General features: G+C 39.2%; 2 protein-coding genes across 5 annotated transcripts in view; one reads left to right on the top strand and one right to left on the bottom strand.

Annotated features, from left to right (window-relative positions):
• Nucleotides 1–21,121, bottom strand: part of INSYN2A (inhibitory synaptic factor 2A) — an 81,451-nt gene extending 60,330 nt beyond the window's left edge. For all 3 annotated transcript variants that reach the window (XM_084632951.1, XM_084632950.1, XM_084632952.1), the window contains exon 1: nt 20,434–21,121. The gene's annotated coding sequence lies outside the window, so the exon portion shown is untranslated. The remainder of the gene's footprint in view (nt 1–20,433) is intronic.
• DOCK1 (dedicator of cytokinesis 1) overlaps nt 1–24,734 on the top strand; it is a 552,328-nt gene that overhangs the window by 228,898 nt on the left and 298,696 nt on the right. The gene's annotated exons all lie outside the window — the stretch shown is intronic.

Genomic DNA, 24,734 nt, shown 5'->3' with positions numbered 1-24,734 from the left:
TTATTATGCTGCTTCACGGCAGTTTTATGTGCGTGCAAAAAATTTACATGATTGCTGAAGTAACAAAATATATTTGGGCCAAATTCTCTGTTGGCATAAATTCACAGAGTCAATTGAAGTCAGTGAATTTGTGTATATTTACACCAGCAAACAGTTAGTGTCTTTCATTGATGGTGTGTCCCTCCCATCCGTCACCCCCGCATTCAGTAGGACTCTGTTATGATAAATGAGCTGAAGTTTTTTAGGCTTCATAAAAAGTATTAAAAAAAAGTCTAGGTATTGCAGCAAGACTTGCATGCTGAGGCAAACATGGGGAAAATAGTATTTTATGTAAAAAGCTGTTTACATGGCTAATCCTTTTTCATTGTATTCCCTGCCATTTTTAAGCATTTATACTTGAATGAGATTTCTATCCCTCGCAATCTTTTTTGCTAGATCCTGCAATGAAGTCATAATCCTTCATTTCAGTCTGTTGCCATGGAAAGATTTCTACTTATAGTGTCTTTTATCTGTAATCTCAACATGCTTTACAAACATCATTAAAGCCTCCTTACACTCCGAGGAAGATAATATTATTATTCCCATTGTATAGATGGGGAAACGGAGGCACGCAGGTAGTGATGTCCCCAAGGTCACAAAGCAAGCCAATGATAAAGTTAAGAAGTGAATCCAAGAGTCCTTATGGCAGGCTGGAATAGCACCCAGGAGTCCGTATTCCCATCCACCTTCTCAAACCACCAGAAATGTTGTCATTACATGATTACGATGGTACTAATTCAGCATTATGAAAGCCTTTGAAATATAAACATATATAATTAGGATAAAATGTAAAGAAAATCCAGCTAAAACTTTATATTAGGTTCGTACAGTAATCAAAGAATAGTAGTATCTTATATTTAGATTTCATAAAGAAAAAAACAGTGTTTAAGTATGATATCCTTCAATGCAAACCCTTACTACCCAGGAATGCCAAGTTATGTCACACTTCTTAAATGTACCCGAATGCCCACAACACACATTTCCACTTATCATAATGGATGATATCTTCATGAGTTCTTTCGGAGACATGGGTCCATCACACTTGCAAAGAGGTATTATACAATACACCACTTAACACTGATTTAATACTCTTGCATTGCCAAGCCAACAGAAGGAAATGTGACATTGACAATTTCAGCCTTAACTTGAAATTGTCTTTGTCATCTGTAATATTTAGTATTTCCTCAACTGTTAACTGCTGGAATTCAGGTAACGTATTGAACATGCAGAAATATCTATTTTCGGGGCATATTCCTTTTTAAACCCTTGTTTGTTTGTTTTTTGCTTGTGTTAGTTGTTGGATCACTGCTGTTCACCCCTTACCACTTTGAAGCCATTTTTGTGAGCTGCCTATGAACAGGGCAGAATACAGATTCTTCTTTCTCCTCTCTAAGATATGTCGTCTCCAGAGCATATGAAGGTATGATTGCAGCTCTGGTGGGCATGCCTCCAGTAGCTTTAATCTAGCTAGCCCCTGTAATAATATCAGTGAAGATGTAGCGGCATGGACTTCAGAATGGGCTAGCACCACCTTTTGTTGGTTAGATGTTCCCTAAATCCTATCATCTCTCTCTCTCTTTCTCTCCCTGTGGGGATAAAGCTTGACACCAAGAGGCAGCAAAATTTAACAGTTCAATGAGCTCGATGCAATACTGGAACATTAGTTGGATTTGAATATCCTACTAAGGTTGATTTTTTTCAGAGCCACTGAGGATATTTAGATTTAGGATGGAATTTTCAAAAACAGCAAAGTGGTTTAGGAGCACAAATCCCATTGAAATTCAATAACTTGTGCTTCTTAACCATTTGGCTGCTTCTGAAAATCTCGTGCACACCTGCCATTAATTGTAGTGAACTGTGTCCCTAAGTTCTGTAGATCTAATCAATCATTAGCGAACACCTGAAATAAGACTTTCTAGACGCCAAAGCATATTATGTCTAGTCTAATCTATATTTATTACCATTGCCTCCAGGTGGCTGTGGGTGAAGTAGAGTTACTGTAAAAAGGGAAATATTTTCTGCATGAGCCTGCAAGGAAAATGTTCAAACTGAGTGTGGGGGAGAGACACAGAAGCAGAATCAAAACATTAAAATGGTCACAAAAGATTTTTCTGCCCATGTATTAGTTTTTCAGGCTCAATATTAAAATAATGAGGCCTTGTAATACAATTAAAATAATAAGAGGCTCATCTGTTGACACATCACTTTGAAAGATACTAGTATGCTGCATAAAGCTGCTGAATTTCTGCTGATTCACTGTGAAAGGTGCACTTCTTAACTCAACACTAAATATAAAAAGATAGCAGTAGCCCTCTATGCAGTGCTAACAGGGATCTAGGGTAGAGGAACTCCTGGAAGAAAACACTAGGGGCAGCCAAGCCTAGAGAAGAAACATAGGTGAGTTTCATGCAGTGAGTGATCAATAAAGCCAAACCGTAGGAAAGGGGTAAGTTAGGAGAATTAGGGCTCTGAGTTATTACAGAGAATATTTTCCCACGTCTCTGGCTGCTGGGTCTTTCGGGCTCAGGATCTAACTGATCGCCATATTTGGGATCAGGAAGGAATTTTTCTAGGGGTCAGATTGGCAGAGACCTTGGGGACCTTGGGTCATTTGCAGATTTAAACTAATGTAAATGGTGGATTCTCTGTAAGTTGAAGTTTTTAAATCATGATTTGAGGACTTCAGCAATTCAGCCAGAGGTTAGAGGTCTATTACAGGAGTGGGTGGGTGAGGTTCTGTGGCCAACAACATGCAGGAGGTCAGACTAGATGATCATGATGGTCCCTTCTGGCCTTAAAGTCTATGAGTCTAACTGGGATTCGGGTGAAATCTCACCTCACTGATGTCAATGGGAAAAACTCCCATTCATTTCATCTTGTGCATTCTACTGAGAACCAGGTAGGGACTCAGAGCAAATAGTTTATTAATGAGGCACACATGACTGTCAGTCTTGTAGCAGTAAAGAATATCAAAAAATGTCAGCCATGTTTGTTATGCGAGAAAATGTTAGTATACTATACTTGCCATTTTCAGTTTTATTTTAATTCATATTCATCTATAACTGTTGTATTGGATTGGTGCCTATTTCTGTTACATGGGTTCTGTATACTGAATGCCATCTGTTTCATAGCTACCAAAAATAAAAATTTGAGCTAAAGATGGGTTTTCAGAATGCTGGTAGTTAAGTTATGTAAAGCTGGGTAAAATACAACATGGAGACCAGCCAACTTGGAGAGAACAGACAAACCTGAAATAGACTTCATTGAAGTAGGTCAAAAATGTAGGCTAGTATAATCAATTACATTTTTATCCTCCTATTGCTTATTCATAGATTATAAAACCAAGGGGGACAATTGTAATCATCCACTCTGACCACCTGTTTGACACAGGCCATAGAACTTCCCTGAGTTAATTCCTATTTGAACTAGAGCATATCTTTTTAGAAAAACAACCAATCTTGATTTTAAAATTTCCAGTGATGGAAAATCCAGCATAACGGAATAGTTTTACCTTCACTTTTTAAAATGTATGCCATATTTCCAGTTTGAATTTGTCTAGCTTCAATTTCCAGCCATTGGATCTTGTCATCCCCTTTGTCTTCTTGACTGAAGAGCCCATTATCAAATTTTTGTACCTAGATACTTATACACTATTATCAAGTCATGCCTTAACTTTCTCTTAGTTAAGCCAAATAGATTGAGATCCTTGAGTCTATTGCTATAAGGGATGTTTTCCAATCCTTTAATCATTCTAGTGGCTCTTCTGACTTGCACCAATTTATCAACATCCTTTTTGAATTGAGAAACGCAAAACTGAACACAGTATTCCTGAACTAGTCACACTAGTGCCAAACAGAAAAATAATCACCTCCCTAGTCCTACTTGAGATTCCCATTTATACATCCAAATACTGTATTAGCCCGTCTGGTCCCAATGTCTCACTAGGAGCTCATGTTCAACTGGTTATCTACCATGATCCATGTGTGCTTCTCAGAGTCACTGCTTCCCAGTGATGTTTTATTCGTAGATATGACTTTTTATCTGACTGTATGGAAAATGTATAGTTTGTTTGCATCCAGCTTACCAAGTGATCCACATTGCTCTGTATCACTGACCTGTCCTCTTATTAGTTACCATTCCCCCAGTCATTGTGTCATCTTCAAACTTTACCAGTAATGATTTTGTTTTCTTTCAGTCATGGATTAAAAATGTTAAATAGTGTAAGCCAAGAATTTATCCTTCTGGGATTCCACTGGAAACACACTTGCTTGATGATGATTCCCCATTTATGATTACATTTTGAAACCTGTCGGGTAGCCAGTTATTGAGATGTTCAAAACTATGGGAAATCAGTTTTCCATGGCAATCTGTTAAACCAGTGACCCTAACAGTAAATTCAAGTGAATACACTTATGAAATAAATCCTTTGTCTGTGTGCTTTCAATTCTGTAACCTGCTGCACCACTGGATAAAAACTAAACTATGAAATTTAATCAGCTATGGAATATGCTGCATTTTCATATGCATATGCATTTTGCATATGCAAACACTGAATGATTATGCCTTAAAGAAGGGCACAGGCATCCAGGATAAAAACAATTTTAACAAAACTCAGTGTTCAGCGTTCAGCCCTGAAAGTCTCAGAATGAAAAGTTATTAGAAAAGGTACTAGAAACTGAAGTATATGAATGCTGAGTTTTTCAGTGACTTTGCTATTTAGCATTAGAATATGCTAGCAACTGATAGATTTAACAGAATTGGCGTGAGGTTTTGTTAGTACACCTCTGGATTGAAAATCCTGGCTCAGTTTTCAGATTAATTGAGCCACTGCTTTGTCCCATATGCTTTAGGAATGCCAGAACGTTAGGTTATTTTGGAATGAGGTAATCGACAGAATTAATACTGTTCTTAATACAGATGTACCCAGGAATCTGATAATACTCTACAAAATGGAGATAAGATAAATGATATAGTATATTCTGTGATGCAGTTAATTTTAAGTGTGGCTTTAATAGCCAGTAAATTGATACTTCAAAAATGGCTGTCTCCCTTTTCCAATTGCATTAGCCTGAGTAATTCAGCTAGAGAGACTTTTATTTCCAGTAGTAGCTTGAACTAATAATTTTCTAGATATCTGTGATCGGGGTGATTGCAACGAAAAAGGGTAACTGCAAATTCTTGGCCTTATTTAATTTCTGTTGTGTTCAGTGAGAATTGCACATGCATATCTGCTGACAGACTGCTCAACAAAACAGTTGATGCACAGTAAAATTATTAAGGATTTAAACTGTACTTTTGTGTGTGTGTGTACTGTTTTCACCAAGGGACTGGAAACATATGCTCTACTTAGCCAGGCACTACTATGAAGACTAAAACCTAATGCAAAGTTGTGGGTAAACAGTTCATCTGTACTTGAAAACCTGAATGAGCAGTTTTGCAGAAGACTTTCCTTACTTATTATGAGAGGGAGGCCCACAGGCCTGCTCTGCTCCCACAGAAGTCAATGTCAAAACTCACATTGATGTAAGTGGGAGCAGGAGCAGGTGCCTTGCCAGATTGTGCCCCTAAATCTGTGCCCCTGGACAGGCCAATTGAATATGGGAAACTGTAATATATCTAGGGCCCTACCAAATTCACGGCCATGAAAAATGCGTCACGGACCATGAAATATGGTCTTTTGTGGGCTTTTGCTCTGTACTATACAGATTTCACAGGGGAGGCCACTATTTCTCAGACTGGGTGTCCTGACCCAAAAGGGGATTGTGGGGGGTTGCAAGTTTATTTTAGGAAAGTTGCCGTATTGCCACCCTTACTTCTGTGCTGCCTTCAGAGCTGGGTGGCCGCAGAGCGGCAGCTGTTGGCTGGGCACCCAGCTCTGAAGGCAGCGCCCTGCCAGCAGCAGCACAGAAGGGTGGCAATTCCATACCATGCCACCTTACTTCTGTGCTGCTGCCTTGAGAGGTGGGTGGCCAGAGAGTGGCGGCTGCTGACCGACGGCCCAGCTCTGAAGGCAGCAGCACAGACATAAGGGTGACAATACCATCTCCTGCCATCCTTACGTCTGTGCTGCTGCTGGTGGTGGCTCTGCCTTCGGTGTTGGGCTCCCGGCCAGCAGCCACTACTCTCGGGCCACCCAGCTCTGAAGGCAGCGCGGCCACCAGCAGCATTGCGGAAGTAAGGGCAGCAGTACTGCAACCCCGCTACAATAACCTTGCGGGATCCCCCCCCCAACAACAACTCCTTTTTGGGTCAGGACCCCTACAATTACAACACCCTGAAATTTCAGATTTAAATAGCTGACATCATTAAATTCACGATTTTTTAAATTCTATGACTGTGAAATTGACCAAAATGGACCATGAATTTGGTAGAGCCCTAAATACAACTTAACTCCCTTGCCTATGTTATTTTTCTGTAATTCTGCTAACATTACTTAACTCTGTAGAGTTTTTTGAGATACAAGACAAAAGGTGAAATAAACATTCAATTATATAAAATAAGTGACTGTACCACATAGAATGAACTGATCCCTCTTCCAGAAACTTAAAAAAACTACTGAGATGGAGTTCAGCAATATGCATAAATACTGCAGAAGTTCAGTTTGCAGACGTCCATGTTAGATACTGCATTATAGCATCTTGTGCTCTAGCTACATTTGAAGAGATTAACTGATTGAATGACATGATTTGCCAAGTTAAATATTAAAGGGATCAGAGAGCTTATTTTTCTAGATGCTAAACCCTAATCCTTGATTTCTTTGTTTTTGTTGTTTAAGGTTGATTATGACTAAAAGGCTTCACTTTCTGTCTGAATCTGGAAGTATTCTATCAAAATGTGATGTCAAAAGTACTGAGAGTCTTTATGGAAAGTCACAGTAGCTGTTAACTTTTACATTGTTTCAGGTGTTCTGTGGCATGTTTTATTAAACTGGATACTTCTCTCCCCCTACTATTCTTCATCCCCAGATAACAATCCAGATTTCTCACCATCCAGTTTTCAGTACTGGCATTTACAAATCCAGCAAAGGTTCCTATCCGATATGATTTGAGCCCCAGTCCTGCAAAAATAGATGCATGCTGATGAGTCCCATTAAAATCAATATGTAAAGTTAAACATGTGTATAAGTCTTTTCAGGATCAGGGCCTTGATCCAAAGATTAGGGAAGTCACCATCTATGTTACAACATACATTACATTACTGCAGTTTTATAAAGTATTGATTTGTTAGTGAAGAGAAAAAACAATCTTGTAGTCTGAAAGTGACACCAAACTCTAATTTAAAATTGAATTATATTCTGTAGAAACATATATGTAAAGTAAAACTTTATTACAAAAAGTATGTTTAATGAAAGATATTTTAACTTCATCTTGTATTTCAATAACAGCTTAAGATGTAAATTCACAGATGGATTTGTGCTGGAAATGGCCCAACTTGATGATCACTTTAGATAAGCTATTACCAGCAGGACAGTGGGGTGGGAGGGGGTATTGTTTCATGGTCTCTATGTGTATATAATGTCTACTGCAGTTTCCACGGTATGCATCCGATGAAGTGAGCTGTAGCTCACGAAAGCTCATGCTCAAATAAATTGGTTAGTCTCTAAGGTGCCACAAGTACTCCTTTTCTTTTTGCACAGATGGTATAGTTTCACACAACATAGAAAGACAACATGAATAACAACTCTAACGTTATATGCACATACCAAGGGATTCTGATTATATTTGATACCCTAGGGTGAAATTCACCACTATGCACAAGATTTGCTTTCACCACAAGAAAGCAAAGACGGAGTCAGTGGTATGTGATCCCTTTAGACTAATATACCATAGGTTTACCTTTCGCAAGAAATCTCCTGTGCGGCGTTTGATAAATCTAAGTAATATCACATGGTTTAATGAGAAAAGCATGTTTTACTTCAAAATGTATGAATATCCATGTGTCCTGTCTCCTCCTCCAGGAGTTTTCATGTAAGAACAGGGAGTGTACAATAGGCTTCTTCAGTTGAAACAAAGCTTCTGAAGCAACCCATGGATTTACTTTCTATGAACGAATCCAACATGGCAGCCAAAATCTCTCTTCATTCTAAATACCACATGGCTACTACACTTACTAAAGTGCCTTGAATTTGTGCTTACAAAATACTATATAACTTTTTCTACCAATTTCATGCATTATGGTCTTCCAGTAAACATATTTAGATTTTTTTTTCAGTCCTGATATAGGTACTTAATTGTTAGTAAACTGTCTGAATTAGTATCAGAAAAACTTTAAAAATCAGGAGACTCATCTCCTGAATATGGAACTGAGGGTTACTGGTATGCAAGCAAAACTGTTCTGGACAATTTTCCTTGCTGATACTAATTATCTTTGCCAATTATTTATGGAACCTTTTCCTGTGTAAGAGGCCTTTTTCATTGAGTTTTAAAATGCACGCACACTACTAGAGTTTGATTTCCAATCATAATCAAGTGCTTTTAGATGTTTAGATTTTGTGGTTAAAAAGTAAAAAAACACAGCTGATATTACACAGAGTTTAAAAAGGTGTCAGTTGTGTACACCGCTCACTTAACTCTTGATTATAGTTCTCACCTAGAATAATGGAGCTAACAATGACAGTAACTGCCAAATTAAACTTTTTAAGAAATCTGTTTTGGAGACCTCATGCATTTGATTTTAGACTTCTACTTTGCTCAGTGTGTTGGACTTCCTTATTCATCTTTTATCAAAGTTATTTCTTCTTCTTAATCTTTTATGGATCCCTCTTTTCACCAACGTAAATGCAAACTGCTCTAGCCATGTACCTCTCCTCTCTTGATGCATGTGTATTACTGCAAGAAGTCAGAGCAATGCCACTGTGAGCCTAAGGTGATACTTTGTTTTTAAAGTTGCTATTGTCCTTCTGTAGACAATAGCTGCAGCGTATATTGTTTTGAATGTGTTCTAAACTACTGTAGATTCAGCACTGTTGTGACAGTTACTAGTAAAATCACTAAATTTGATGTGTTCAGAGTTTAGACCTAGCACCACCATAGTTACTATGATAATTTATGACAACTCATGTGAACATACTGCTTCTTCACTGGCTGAAAAATGTGAAGGTTTCTGCCTGAGGCTGTGGCTTCTGGTTGCCTTCTCTTCTTATAGGCAGAGTAGCAAAGCATGTACAATTGCATCACATACAAAAAAGAACAAGTGTTGTTACTGTAAGTGTTTCTCTTGTTTTTATTAAACTGTGCTTTTTTAGATAGTTAAGATTAGCTCTAGGGGTGAATGCACACAAAAAATTCATGATATATGTATACTTTGATAGAACAGTGCTGGAGCAAAAACAGCAGTATATTGAAAAATAAAAGTTTGCAAATATTCCTTAAAATAATCCACTGGATAAACACGTTGTCAAACTTATCTTCTGGAAGACTGAAAAAGAGATATTCTGCATGCTGCCACAGTCTCTAATGGTATTTCTTCATTACATCCTATATACTGCATTATATGCACAAGATTAAATATAATCCTATTTATTTTCATCAAATTCTGTATAGTATGGGTTTATTTTCCCTTAATGGTTGTGTAACCAATGTTAACACTAGGAGTTAGGCATTTGCATCAAGAGGTGAATAGACCCCCTGACGTCCAAATTAATAACTATATACTTGACACTGGAACAAATACAATGTCAAAGGAAGTTCCATGTCAATTTATATTATTCATGGAGTAGTTATTACTGTCAAACATTGCTGGGATTAAGGATACGGATGGAAAAAATAATAAAAGTTATGCGTATTTTTCTACTGTGCACTGTACCTTATTGATAGCATGGAAATTATCAGTTAAATTTTACCAGAATTGTCTGCAGTGTAATCCATATAGCTATTCAGTCTGTCAAGGTTATATCTAATACTCATATTATAGGTTTCAGAGTAGCAGCTGTCTTAGTCTGTATCCGCAAAAAGAAAAAGAGGACTTGTGGCACCTTAGAAACAAATTTATTTGAGCATAAGCTTTCGTGAGCTACGGTGTAATGATAATGATAATCATTATGAGCTACGGTATAATGATAATCATTATCCAAACAGAATGAGGTGATGATATTTGGATGCCTTAACTCTGGCACTGACCTCAGGACAGTCATCAATGCCTTTGTCACCTCCTACTTGCAGTGGGCTCTAATGAAGGTGACAAATTCAGTGAGTCTTGAATCTGACTTTGACAATTTGTCAAAGGCTACCCGTGAAGGACAGTTCGAAGCTTCAGTAGCATGAGATGATCTGCTTGTTTAATAGAAAACTTTGGCCTTAATGCATTACACATGTGCTCAGTGTATTGGAGGGGCTTCCCATCAACTCCAAGGTGAAATTCAGGTTTTGGTTTTTGTCTATGTAGATCTGGTTATCTTACTGTCTACCTACAATAACAGCTAAGATCAAACATAAGATGAGCTGTTCTTGTTGACAGACCCTCAATACAAAGTCCCCATATCTCGCTCTTTCTAGGGTTTCTCAGATCTGGAGTCCACAGGCCTTTAGCACCTGGTATGGACTCATATTTACCAATAAGCTTTTGCTGTGTCTAAACAAAAGCATTGTCTTGTGGTAGTAGTTTGATGTTTTCATGATGCGTCCCGATACTGAGAGTATTGCTGCCTACTATGAACAATTTTAAATTCATACTAAACAACAATGTAACTTACAGGAGAGGAACTGACATAACTCAGCATTTACAGCTTACAATTTGAATTTTTTAACTAGTAGTCAAATAAAAAAAATGAAAAACCATTCCAGTTACTGGACACTCAAATTTGAGGTTCTTTTGACCCATCAAACATAAATGGAGCCATTTGAGTTTCTAATGGCAACATGTTAATCAGAATTTTTATAATATGAGTAGCACCTTAGAGACTAACAAATTTATTTGAGCATAAGCTTTTGTGAACTACACCGCTTATGCTACTGAAGCTTCGAACTGTCCTTCACGGGTAGCCTTTGACAAATTGTCAAAGTCAGATTCAAGACTCGCTGAATTTGTCACCTTCATTAGAGCCCACTGCAAGTAGGAGGTGACAAAGGCATTGATGACTGTCCTGAGGTCAGTGCCAGAGTTAAGGCATCCAAATATCATCACCTCATTCTGTTTGGATAATGATTATCATTATGTATTGTATGATATGATGCTGTTCAAAAGCCATTTGTAATAACAGACATAAGGTCATGAGATAAGCATGTGTAGATGTAGTGCTAAATAATGCAGGCAGATAATTTAGGTCCCGAATCTAACATGTCTTTAATAGAATATTATTTGATGAATGACTTCAGGATTGTAGATATCTCTGTCTGCGCTCCAAACTTTACCGGTCACCAGAAAATAAAAGGAAAGCAATATTCACTTAAGAAAGAAAGAACTTGTATGTAAGCAGTTTTTGTCCTCAGTTGTTTCCTGTGCTGGCTCTGCAGTAGCTGTTAACTAACAAAAAGTATTGTAAGTCCTGTGCATATTTGTGCTTAGTGATGCTACTGCAAGAAAAAGAGAAGTAAGCAAAACTAGCTTCTGCAACACACTGGAGAGACAGTACAAAAAATCAATGTTAGCTAAATGGAAAAAAACAAAATCGGTAGAGAAAATACTTTTTAGCTGTTGTACCAAAGTGTATTACAATACAGTAAAATGTTACGGGACATCTTTGTTGTGAAGCATCTTTGATAAAAGCTGTTTCTCAAGATGCTTCTTAGGTAAATAATAGCAAAGGGAGAGCACGACTCACATGTATAGACAAGAGGAATACAATATTGTCATATCAAATTTGAAATAAGATGGGCAGTTAATGGGACACACAGATACACGAAGATTTGTTCCAGCTCACATGATTTGCAGAGGAGAAGGTTCTTGAACCAAGATTGGGAAGGATTGTGTGGAGAGTAAAAGAAGAGGCCAGAGTTAAACTGGCAGATAAAGTGCAGAGGTGAGTAGACATACAGTAGGAATTGCTTGCAGGTTTTATAAAAAGAAAAGGAGTACTAGTGACACCTTAGAGACTAACCGATTTATTTGAGCATAAGCTTTCGTGAGCTACAGCTCACTTCATCGGATGCATTCAGTGGAAAATACAGTGAGGAGATTTATATACACACAGAATATGAAAAAATGGGTGTTCTCATACACACTGTAAGGAGAGTGATCACTTAAGATGAGCTATTACCAGCGGGGGGGGGGGGGGGGACCTTTTGTAGTGATAATCAAGGTGGACCATTTCCAGCAGTTAACAGGAACGTCCGTACAGATACAGACAGACATCATCTTCCTTTCCAAAACTCGGACGTTCCTGTTAACTGCTGGAAATGGCCCACTTTGATTATCACTACAAAAGGTTTCCTTCCCCCCCTCCCCACCGCTCTCCTGCTGGTAATAGCTCATCTTAAGTGATCACTCTCCTTACAGTGTGTATGATAACTCCCATTTTTTCATGTTCTGTGTGTATATAAATCTCCTCACTGTATTTTCGACTAAATGCATCCGATGAAATGAGCTGTAGCTCACGAAAGCTTATGCTCAAATAAATCGGTTAGTCTCTAAGGTGCCACTAGTACTCCTTTTCTTTTTGCGAATACAGACTAACACGGCTGCTACTCTGAAACTTGCAGGTTTTATGAACATGGAAGAAGACCATGTAAAATAGGAGGTTGAAATGAATGAGCTAGTGGCTATATTAAGATGGGGTATATGCGATTTGGATAACAAAAAATGTATTAAAATTAATTAAAGGTCTTAGAACTCTGAATTTCCTCCTTTTGTTGGCTTGAATTGTGCTCTGCTTATGTAACTGTGTAGGACTTTAGCTGAGAACTCCCATATGTATTAATAGGAATGGCCTGAATAAAGCCCTAGGTATCAAGGTCAGACATTAGTTAGACAGTTGGTGTCATTTTTAATAAGGCTTTTTGAGTTTAAACAGCACTGGTAGATAGGAAGCTAGGAATGTTACTGAAGTCTTGAACACCTCTTTGTCACTAAGTTGTATAGTTATAAAAAGCTATGTAAAGTTTACAGGTTTCACTTAAAATGCAGGGAATTTAGCCTTAGTCTATGCTCAGAATGGAGCAGTGTGTGTTAATCATATTGAATTCACGCATAGTTCCTGCTGATCTCCTGTCTTCTGCATTTTGCTGTCATGATTCCAGTCTTGTCTGTCCATTTGTCAGCTTCTCGCAGACACATCTTTGTACTTTCTTTGATGCTGGCTTTTATGCACAGAAAATTTCTAGAACTGATTCATAAGATCACTACCCTCTTCTGCACATAATCTTTTCACTCACATGTGGTGGGATGTCAGGAAGAAAATAACCAATGGGTTAGTTGGCACTTTATTTACAGAAACAAAAATTGCAAACGTTGATATTGTATTTATTTGACTGCCTTCTTTCTCATACCTTTCCCCCATACAACCCACACCTTTCATGTAATTTGTCTCCTTAGATTCTTTAGTTGTTTGGGTAGAGCTCATGCCCAGATTTCTAAAGATATTTAGGCACTGCTTCACTTAGTGTTGCAAGACCTAAGTGACGCAAGACCTAAGTGACTTAAATGGCTAAGTCCCATTTTCAAAAGAGCAGAGCAATGTCTAAATACCTCTAAAATCTGGGCCAATATGTTTGTATCATGGCTAACATAATGGTGCTTCAGCCCTGACTGAGGCTCTTGGGGGTGACTAATACAAATATTAATAATCCAGCCATTATAGAATGTCCCAAACCATGATAAAAGGTGTGGGGTTTTTTTTATAAAGTGCTCAAGGTTAGCTAAAAACCTAATCCCAAATAGTTTTTTCTTAACATTATTTGGCCCTTCCCATGCTGCCTAACCAAACCATGTTGGAAAGCAATTCAATGGGAGTTCTGCTTCGACTGTTACATTAACATGGTTCTCAATGCAGACGGGGCCTACTGGTATTAAGAGCTATCTTGTGTGATTTTCATGGAATTAAGTAAAATAAGTGCATTTCTATTTAATAGCTCAATAAAGATGGATCTACGTTTGGACATATTAATATCTGATCATTCTAATGTGGAGCATCTGGTTTGCTTCTGCAATTCTCTATCTTGAAGTTAGAGATAAAAGATTAATTAAATCATACAGTTTGCAGAATTATTTCTAGGGTATGATTTTCTGTTTAAATACTTGTCTGGTCTGGGTGATGATGAGACAGTGAGGGACTTGAGAGACAGTGCTGAATGGCAACGTTTAGATTCATATTGATATTGCTCCAAAGTTGGGGTTAGTTGAGAATCCAGCGTTTTGGTGCAACCTATTTTACAGTTAAGTGTCAATCACAAGATTTGGATCTGAATTCTAGAGTTTTTATTAAGGGCCTATCTCTATATTGGGTTAGAAAAAGTATAACTTTTTTTTTAAAAAAATCAAAAGGTTTTACTTCTTTAAAATATACAATTAGGATTTGTTTCAATGCAGATGTCTCACATGATTGAACTACTGATTAGTTTTGATTTTGAAGCCTGCTGTCAAAGACTTTTAACATCAGAAGTGACTGCTTGTTGAGTGAAACTGTGCAGATGTCATTACCTCTGTAATAATTTTTCTTTTTTCAGAAATGAAAAAGTTTGTTCTTATTTAAAACGATCAATTTGTCATCAGACTGAAAGATGCTTGAGACGCACTTTGAAGTTTTGAGACACCAAAATAATGTGTTACATCTTTGAACATTAATTTTTATATACACATATTGGAAAAATAGCATTTTATTTTCTATGTGCTTGCTTAAGGCTTTAACTGTCATATATCTTAGCAATGTCTGTTTTGAATCTTTGGTCACACTTTTTCTCGTTAGTGATTTATAAGCTCTGTTGGCTTCCTGAAAGTTATAAGAAAATGAAAAGGAGAGGAGGAGAAAGTATAATACAAACAGTATGATGTCAACTGCTTGTTCAGTGATGCATGTCTTTCTGTAAGAGTCCTACAAATTGGTACACTTAATTGTCATAAATGTGGAAGGATGGAGGAGCAAACAAATAGCCATGAAATTTGGATAGCCCACAGCCTTTATTTTTTGACATTTCCCCTCCTCATCTTTCAGATCATGAAAGTGGATGTCACTTAGGTTATCTTTTTAAAATCAGTTTTTAGGATCTGGTTTTGTAGCTTGACCACTGATATTTATCAGTACATTATACTGATAGTGCAGAAGGAAAAAAAATCAAAATCAGCCTCCTCCTCCCCTTTCCTCTTTTCCTTCCAAAACAACAACAATAATACCTAGCTCTTTTCATCAGTAGATCTCAAAAAGCTTTACAAAGGGAGGTACGTATCACCATCCCCATTTCACAGATGTGGACATTGATGTAAAAATCAAGGTAGGAGTGGGGTCCTCTAGGTGCTACCACAATACAACTAATAAATAATAATAATGGATAAAATGAAAGATAAAGTGGATAAAGAAAAAGTTAAACACAGACAATTAGAGACGGAAAAGCCATCTTGTGATGGGATACACTGCAGAAGGGATTGATGGAATAAAGTTATCCCCACCCCATAACACCTACCAGCAACATCAAACCTAAAGAAAAGGCTATCCAGACGGAAGGCAATTAAAAAGGGAGGAAGTAGACCTCAGAGCAAGTGCTCCCATGAGAAGAGGAATCATGGGTCTGACACAGAAAAGACTTAGGGGTCAGGCTAGGTAGATCTAAAGTAGAAACCTTAGGGAGAGCCAAGCTTGTGGAGAAGGTTTGGGCTGGTCTTTATGTTAATTTGTAAATAATGTCAAACTCCAGGAAGGGGTTTTATCTTGACACTACACAGGTTGCATGGACTTTTTCTTACCAGGTGGGAAAGTCGCCTAGACTTTTGGTTGGGTCCGTTGTGTAAGTGCAGATCTTTAGATTGCTTAATGAAGGCTCATTTTAGGGAGAGAGGTATGAAATGGTAAACTGATTTGGTAATGTTTGTGCAGAAAATCTAAGGAATTATTTGTCTGGGAGTATCACAGCCCTCACTTAGAATGTTTTATGATGTCTGGCTGGAATGGCAGCTCTCCTGGACATGAAATACAAAAGAATGGGTGCATATTTTTGGTTGAGGTTTATTTCTTAGCCATCTCATTGGCTATTTATTTTACCAAATACATTCTTGGTCTAATGCATTAACTTAGGAGTAAATGATTAAAGAGTCTAATAATTTTTCCCATAGAAACTTCCCTATAAAAGTATATCTGCATTTAGCCAAGCAAGTAAATACATTCAAAATTAATGACTATATTATTTCAGAGCGCACATTAGGGTCTGTGATCCTTTACTGAGTTTCGGTAACTTCAACAGGACTACTCATGTTAATAAGTATTTGCAGGATCAGGTCCTTAAATAGTACACTGTATGTGCACATATATTCACAGCATTGATGAGACATTTCATACAGCTTTTGGTCTCATTCGTGGTGGGTTTGGAGACCAGTTAATATAGGATGCCATTGGAATTGGCATACACTATAGCTTAAAGTTAGGAATTGGTGTTGTATTTCTTAGTTTAGCAATTCCCAATGAGAATGCATACTCCTCTCCCACTTCCTCTGCTCACTCTAAACAATCATAACAAAGTCTATATTATAACTAGAAAGGGACTCACACCACAGATCTGGGATCTAAGTTTCCCAAAACGTGGGAATATTCAGACCTGGGGTTTTGGTTCTGTCCATCTCTGACTGATTAAATGATCCCAACTCCCCTTTAACTTACACTGGGTGTAAACAAGGACTAATTGCATTGAAGTCTGTGGGCCTAGTTTTAAAATTGGTATGAGAGCAAAATCAGGCCCAATATCTCTCCTCAGCTCAAGGAGAGAAGTAGGCACAAGGAAGGACATCAAAATGAGCTTTTAGGGCTTTGTATTGTCTTTTACAACCAGTTATCTTTGCCTGTAAGATTTGTGCTCGTATGCATAACTGAAAAGTAGCTGATTTTAAGCCAGTGATCCATCCCCATGATTTTGTGCTGTGCATATGCATAAAGTAGTAATACTGTTTTTGAAAGCATTAAGGGACCAGTAGAGATTCTATTCTCTTTCTGAGTAAAATGTGCAGTAAATTGACTTCAATGTAGAGATGTTCCACTATAATAAAAATGCATCTGATCATATTCTGTAATTCATAATGAATCTAAAGACTTCACAAAAATATTTGTATTTGAATTTCGTATTAGTTCTAGCTTTGTATGTTGCCATGTTGTCCTGTATTTATCCAATTACAAAAATACTGAAGGACCAGTTCCTGAGAGATTAATATCTTCAACTCCCATTGAATTCATCACTTCAGGATTTCACTTCTAAAATATGCTTGTGATCTCAATCTCTAAAAGAAATAACAGTACTAAGTTTAAAAGGTAGATGTAATAAAATGTAAAGGACTTGTGTGCTAAAAAACAAGTTTGTTGCGTCCATGTTTGTTGCATCCATGTTTTTGTTTAGGGTCTTAATGGGATTTCAGCTGGTTAACTAAATTGTGGTTATCAGAAGGCATGAAATACATAATGCAGTCTTAACAAATAATTAAACAAGTTTTGTCTGGGGAGTCTTTACGTTCTAAATTTTTTTAGATTTACTATGATTTGCCTCAGGTCTGTAAAATTCGTATGATTACCCAAGCTAACTGGTCCCTACAAGGAATTGCCTTGAGATTTCACAGCTCAATTGCTTTGCAGAGCTCTGCTTATGTTTTAGCATAGATTTTTGGCAAGCTAATCGATTTCATTGACTTTCATTACCACAGTGGTCACTACAGTGGTACTATCAGAGCTTTATGTTACTATTGTGTAACTTTGCTTTTACCTTATGCTAAGAATAATACCTTTTATACAAAAAATTATTGGTGTCTCAACATAAAATGCATAAAGTCTGTTGCTGAGTTTGGATTTCCAAGTGACGTGACCATGTGTTTTAGTGACCAATAGAATTCTGTCCACTATGGTGAGTGTTATGAGGAGTACACATGCTTTGTGATTCATCTCTTGTGCAGAGGCTCGTGGTTCTGTAGGCCATGTTTTCATTGTACATAATTTCAGTGAGAATTTAATCTCCTTATTTTCTCCAAATTTGTTAGATATTTATATTATTCTGTTATGAAAGGTGCCTCTGTCAGTGAAATAGTTAAATTGCAAACCACAAAGATGATCCTGTGAAGTACTTGCTTAATGAGCAGACCTGTGCATTGACTGTCAATTGATGAACAGTTTAAATGTTGTTCCCATAGATTAGTAACTAATACTTTCTTTATCAGGTGGCTTCTTGCCACCTGGCTACTCTTCTATGTGTTGGGGAGGGGCGTGGAGATGGGGAGTGGGTCCTGTTTTATTAAAAGTTAGAATTATTTTGTTAATCATGTTAAAATTAAACAGCAGTGATAACCGAGTCTTTTTTCCCCATGAAGGACATAATGATGTCATTACTAAAATAAAAATATTTTCTGTACTGTAAGCTTTCAGTAGCCCTGAGTCTTCCTTAGATGATTTAATATCCTTTAAAGGCAGAAGCACATTAAAACTGCATCTGATAATTGTTTAAGAAACTGTTCAGTGTGAGTAGTTGCATTAGAAATGTTCATAATCTGCTTTTAATAGAACCAGTATGACTAAAAATGTCATCGATATAGGGTGTAAACCTCTAGATGTTAACTTAGTAATATCTAGTTAAAATTCAGATGACCGTGTTTCCATTATTTGAACTGCTTGCATATATTTGTAACAGATATACTAAAATAAACAACAGCTTTTAATTTCAAACTCTAATTGCCAATCTGGCCAGAGACTAATATTGTTGTAGTGAAGAAACTGAACCATTAGCAGATTGGTGGAATATAATCTGTGTAACACCAAGAGTAGGAATAAGGTTTAGGATTCTTCATGCTGAGAATTTTTACAGACATATTTTTGTGGTTTTGAAATTAATGTTACATTAATTTTAATGTGTACAATACAAATTGGAATGGTCACGGCATGAAATTTACTGGTTAGTTTTTCACCCAGCATCTAGGTTTTAACCTTCATAGGTACAGCATCCCTGACACTGATAGTATATATGAAAAGTAACCACAGTGAAACACTTGAAAGAAATAAATCTCCAATACTGATGTGATCCTTTACTGTTGTCTGTTTTGTTGCTGCCTTCCAGTGTTCAGATGTAAAATAATATAATCATGGAGATTTAAAAAATGGATCTTTTTCAAACTTCCAGATCTCAGAGCCTAATGAGTTAAATTTCTCTCTGTTATGCTTACACAGAATTTAAGCTGTTTAGACATACAAGGTCGAATTAAACTGCTTCACTGCCTATTCTGGCTCCTCTGGCAGAGAGTGGATCCGCAGTTCCACTGGGACAGACCTCTTGGGAGACATTGACACAAGCTGAGAATTTGTTTCTTGCTTTGCAGAATGCAAAGATGCTCTATTTTGTCATGGTTCTCCACCCCCTGCAAATCCAGGCTAACCACAATCCGAGTTCCCCCTTTATTATTGGAGCTCTCTGTAGTATTATATTAAATAGAGACGCTGAGGTCACAGGAGAGGATTTTTATTTGAGTGATACAGACGCAAGACGGAAACCCCACTGCATGAAGCAGCAAGATGCAAGGTCCAAGGCAGTCTCTTTGACTTTGGTGCTTGATGTGTATTATCCTTTGTCCTATTTGTCTGCTACATTTTCTTGCCGTCTCCAATTGAAATGTGTCAAGTGGTAGGGGTTTGGGAATATTAAATGGTGAGAGCCACTGTTTGCCAACTATAATAATAGTTCACAAAATGCTAAGAGCTTCAAAGCCGGAGCAAGGTGTGTGTTCCCCTACCTCCAGTACTTTACAGCAAGTTACTGGGAAGGAAATCTGCTTGGTAATAATCTCATTACCATGTTTTATAGGTAGGTATAATTATAATCTCTTTGTTGGGACTATATTTGGGCTGTATAATAGAAAAGTTAACAAGCCGTGGTAGTTGTAAGCAATCCTGTAAGGCTGAAGCACCTTGTGCATCTTCTGAAAATTCTTTAACTACTAATCCCTGGCAAGGTGTTTTATTAGCTGAAGCTGTGGTATTTTTCTAGAACAAAGAAATGGTTTGGACACAGTGATATTTCTTCAACCCTTTTCTCCCCTTATCTGTCATGAAAGTTATAGGACGCAATACCTATCCCCAGGCAGCCAAATACTATTGCATAACAGTCCCTCCCCAAACATTTAGGCTCAGCGGCTTTACACTATTCACTATGAAGTTTTAATTAGGAAAACCTGGAAACTCACTATTTGCATGAATCCTCTCTCAGGGAGGTGGGAAAGCAGGCTCTCTGATCCCTCCAGATCTGTGGGTAGCATTACAGTTCAGGGTAACATGTCTAATTGCAGTGGAAAGCTTACCTTACGCTGCCTTAAAAATAACTAAAAGTCTGTGCAATTCCTTTGCGATGCATTTCTCTCCGTTCACTTCTGCAAGCTTGCAGTGAAACGATCCACGGGTGTAGAGCATCTGCTGCAAGATATACCGGCTGGAAATGTTCTTTTGCTTTCCGGAGACTTGATCACCACCACCCCTTTAGCTATCACACTGAGACATTTATTCAGCTGTGACCAAGAGAGCGTTCGCCTCTAGGCAGCGGCGGCGGCGGCAGCCACGCACTCCTGAAATGTCCTCATTTACTGCAATTGTCTTCACTGAGATCTGGAATCCAACAGGGGGAAGGGGGCGGAGGGGGAGTCGTTTCAGCAGACACCGTTTCCAGTCTGGGTTCCGGAGCTGGTCAGGATGAAGCAGTCTCTGTAATGCTCCTGTCTTGCAGGCAGATGATTTGATGAAGCTGGATTCCCTGCTACTTTTGGAAATGCATGAGCAATGGGGGAGAGCGTGGCGTGTGATGTGGTGCTAGGGAGAGCTCCGTGTGTGTATCTCGCAGGCAGGCGGTGGGAAGAAGGAGGCAGCAGCAGCCGCCACTGGCGCCGGTTCCCCACTAGGGAGAGTTCTCGTGTTCGCTCACTCTGATGTGGACGGACTGTGACAAGGAACTTGTTGAGTTTAACGTGCAGATCTTAAAATAATGGTTGATGATTATTCTGGGTCCAGTGACGGAGGAGGGGGGGGGTGGAGCCGTGACTCTGGCTTCTGATTCACACAAGGGGGGAAATCATCGTCTGACAGAGGAAGAATTTTTTCACGTATTTTGGAATTTTATGTACATTTTCTTTATTACTAGGCTACATCTGAGCCATGAGTCTGTCTCTCTTTCAGTGTGTAAACAAAGCTGCAAGACAACACCGGAGACTGTACTAGTGTGTTGAGTTGAATTAGCATCTTTTTGGCTTTTGTGTGAGTGTGTACACAAGTATAGTGTAACACAGTGGTTGTCAAGCGGGGGACCGTGAGTCGGTTTCAGGGGGTCTGCAAAGCAGGGCCCCCGAGTGCTGATACTCCACAGCTAAAGCTTGGAGCCCCCACTCTGCTGGGCTAAAGACTGGAGCCCCAAGGCCCCCTGCCCCGCAGAGGCAGAAGCCCCATGGGGCTAGAAGCCCTGAGCCACCCCCACCCCCAGGCTCCACGGGGCTACCTATAGGGCTAATGCCTGCAGCTCTGAGCCCACTTACCTCCTGGGGCTAAAGCCTGGAGCTCCCCTGCCCCACGGGGTTAAAGCCCCAAGACCCGAATCTCGCACCCCATGGGGCTGGTGCCCGGAGCACTGAGCCCCAAGCCCCTGGTGCAGAAACCCTGAGTGCCCTCACTTGTGGGGCAGAAACCCTGGGGCTCCACAAGACAGAATTCCTGAGTCTCCATGACTCATGGGGCTAAAGCCCAGAGCACCAAGCTACCCCACTCTGCAGGTCAGAAGCTCCTAGTTCCAGCCTCTGCGTGGTTAAAGCCCAGAATCCTCCTGTCCCATAGGGCTAATGCTCAGAGCCCCAAATCCCCCATCCCACCAAGCTAAAGCCAAGAGTAGAGAGCCCCTTCACCCCATGGGGCTAAAGCCTGGAGCCCCTGCAGCTGAAGCCCTGACACCCTCACCCCCCAGCGGCTGAAGCCCTGAGCCCGAGGCTGCCCCACTCTGTAGCTGAAGCCCCAAGGCCTCCCTGCTGGGTCCTGGAGTTTTTAATAGCGTGTTGGGGGGCCTCAGAAAGAGAGAGGTTGAGAATCCCTTGGTATAACCTATATAATAGCAGCTTGTGGTTCTGGGGATACAAGCAAGGAAAACAACAAAATATACAAGTGAAATATAACTAAAGACCTACAACCTTGGAAAGCTTCCCATGACCAAACAAGCATAGCAAATTTAAAAGTGCAGAGAAATGAAATGAAAACAAACAAAATGTGGCTTGGATATTTTGATCTTTTAAATTGATGAGAAAATACAGTGAAAATCATAGAAAATTTGCAGTTACGTATTATATTATTTTTATTTAGATACTTTAAATTCATCTATAATTTTTGGTATCTATTTAACCAGTTTTTGTTAAAGCATAGGCATGCAGTGATATACTGAATAAAAATGGATAATTTACATGCAAGCATTGCAACAGTATGTGGAACTATTGAGAAATTACTGAATCACTAGGATCAAATCACAGCCATTCTTCCTTTATGTTTTTTCTGGTATGTACTGCAGAGTAGGTGATGTTGGTGCATTTGGGAATTCAGTGGAGTGTTTGTCTCAAAGCTGTTAGTTGGGAAAGGATGTTCAAGATGTAGAATAAACACACAGGTTTTTACTTGCTTCTGATCCCTAAGGAGCAAGGGTCTAGGTTGAAACTGAAGTAGTTTGACAAAGCAATGTGGAAAACCCCACCTTGTGCTGCTTTTCCTAGAATTTCCATCACTGTCACCTCCTCTCCCCTGGGCCCCCAACAGCATTTCAAAGACGAGGACAGAGATTTTGTGATTGTCTGCGCCCCAGCCATTGGAATGTACTAATGTTTAACTAAATCTGTCTGGCAGGCAGGACAGAGCTCTTGAGAATGTATCTGATCTGAGTGTTGGCTGCTGGGAACCCAGATCCTTGGGCTGAGTTTTCCAGTATTTAACAATTATGTTTAAAGTGATCTGAAAGTGGGTGGGGTGAGGGGGGTTGGGCAGTTCATCATCCCTACAACTGCCTACCCTTGCCCAGCAATTAATTCTGCCCCCTCCAGACCCTGATCAGTTCTGCCCTGTCACCTGTTCTGCCTCCTCCAACCTCTGCTGCACCTCCTGAGCTCTTCATTCTCCTCTCCCAGGAATGGGGGGGGGCGGTTTCAGTGGGGTACCCTATGTCCCTTCACAGGTTGGGTGTTAAAGGGGGCAGGGAGAGCAGCAGAAGAACCAACCCTTACTCACAGGAGGAAAGGGGGAGTGGGGAGCTGGGCTGTCCTGAGATGCTGGGTTCCTTCTGCTCCCCCCTCTCCCTGCATCTTCCCTCCTGTGAGAATGATGTCAGGGAAGGGGGGGAAGAGCTCTGTCTCTTTCTTGCAGCAACCCTGATTAACTGCTCTTCAGGATGCAGGCAAGTGGGGAAAGCAGCCAATGAGAGGTAGATTCCCCTAGGTGATACTAAAAATGTGCACCCCTCAGCAACCTGTCTTGTTTTTTTAGAAATGGTATTTCCTGTGTCTGTGGCTTGTTCTGGTGAAGCACACTTTAAGCACCGTCTCCTATATAGCCTCCTGTTTTAGGACACATCTTCTCCACAATGGAATATTTGCATCTCACAGTTGGAGCCTGTCTGCAGGATTCCCCACCTCCTCAGTGACACTGTAGTATCTCATTTCTTGATATTACTGGCTCATTCCCTCACCACTTTTCATGCCTTCTGCTGCACCAAAAAAATAATTCAACACCATCAAACTATTGATCCTTAAACTAAATGTAAATGGACCCCCAGTTAAGGTGGAGAAACATTTTGATAGTTTGAATTGTGCTGGAAAAGCCCCTGTAGAAAAATCCCTCCTGATCAGGTGCATGTACTTCTGTTGTACCGGGATAGTGGCTGGAAATCCTATTGTGCATTTTCTGTCCACTGCTGCGGCATCTTTTCACATTTAGTGCTTTGATGACATTGTTAAGAGATGGCAACACTAAGAAAGCTTGTGGTCTGACAGTGTTTTTCACAGTTTAATTTCCAAAGAAATGGGTGGGAAGAATTTCCATTGTCCAAAATGTCTTCTAATTTTTCTTTTTCAGCGATGGCAGTCTGTTTCCCCACCAGGATCTCTCCTCATTGTTTCTGTGTGTACCAAAGCAAAGTTGTGCCCAGATGTGCTCTACATGCAACATTATGTAATATGATGATCAAATCTTTATCTATAAGTTAAGGCCCATGAATTAAATTATAGAACTTTGTGACAGCAGCAGCTGCACCAACAATAATAGAAGCAAAGCCCTCTTCACACATATAAGATGTGAACTGCACAAACAACATCACAGAAACGTAATTTTTGGTGCTGAAGGAAAATATTATTGTCATATAACCTAAAGCCCTCAAAATAAATTATAGAACCGTCGAACAAAAGTAGCAGTTGGAAACTGCATACTTGTCTTCCTCTCAATCACATTTAGCGGCTGTTCCCCCAGTGTTGAGTACTCTTAAGAAGTATTACTCATTACTAGCCTGTGGAGCAACTGCCCTTTTCTGAAGAAGTTCATGGGAATAAGCAGGGATTTCCCACTACAGATCATGGACCAGATTCTCTGTTGCCCTGGA

This window comes from Lepidochelys olivacea (genome assembly GCF_965140295.1).
Source record: "Lepidochelys olivacea isolate rLepOli2 genome assembly, chromosome: 7".
Classification (NCBI taxonomy): Eukaryota; Metazoa; Chordata; order Testudines; family Cheloniidae; genus Lepidochelys; species Lepidochelys olivacea.
The sequence above is the reverse complement of the archived record's forward strand: the minus strand, read 5'-3'. Positions and strand labels throughout refer to the sequence as shown.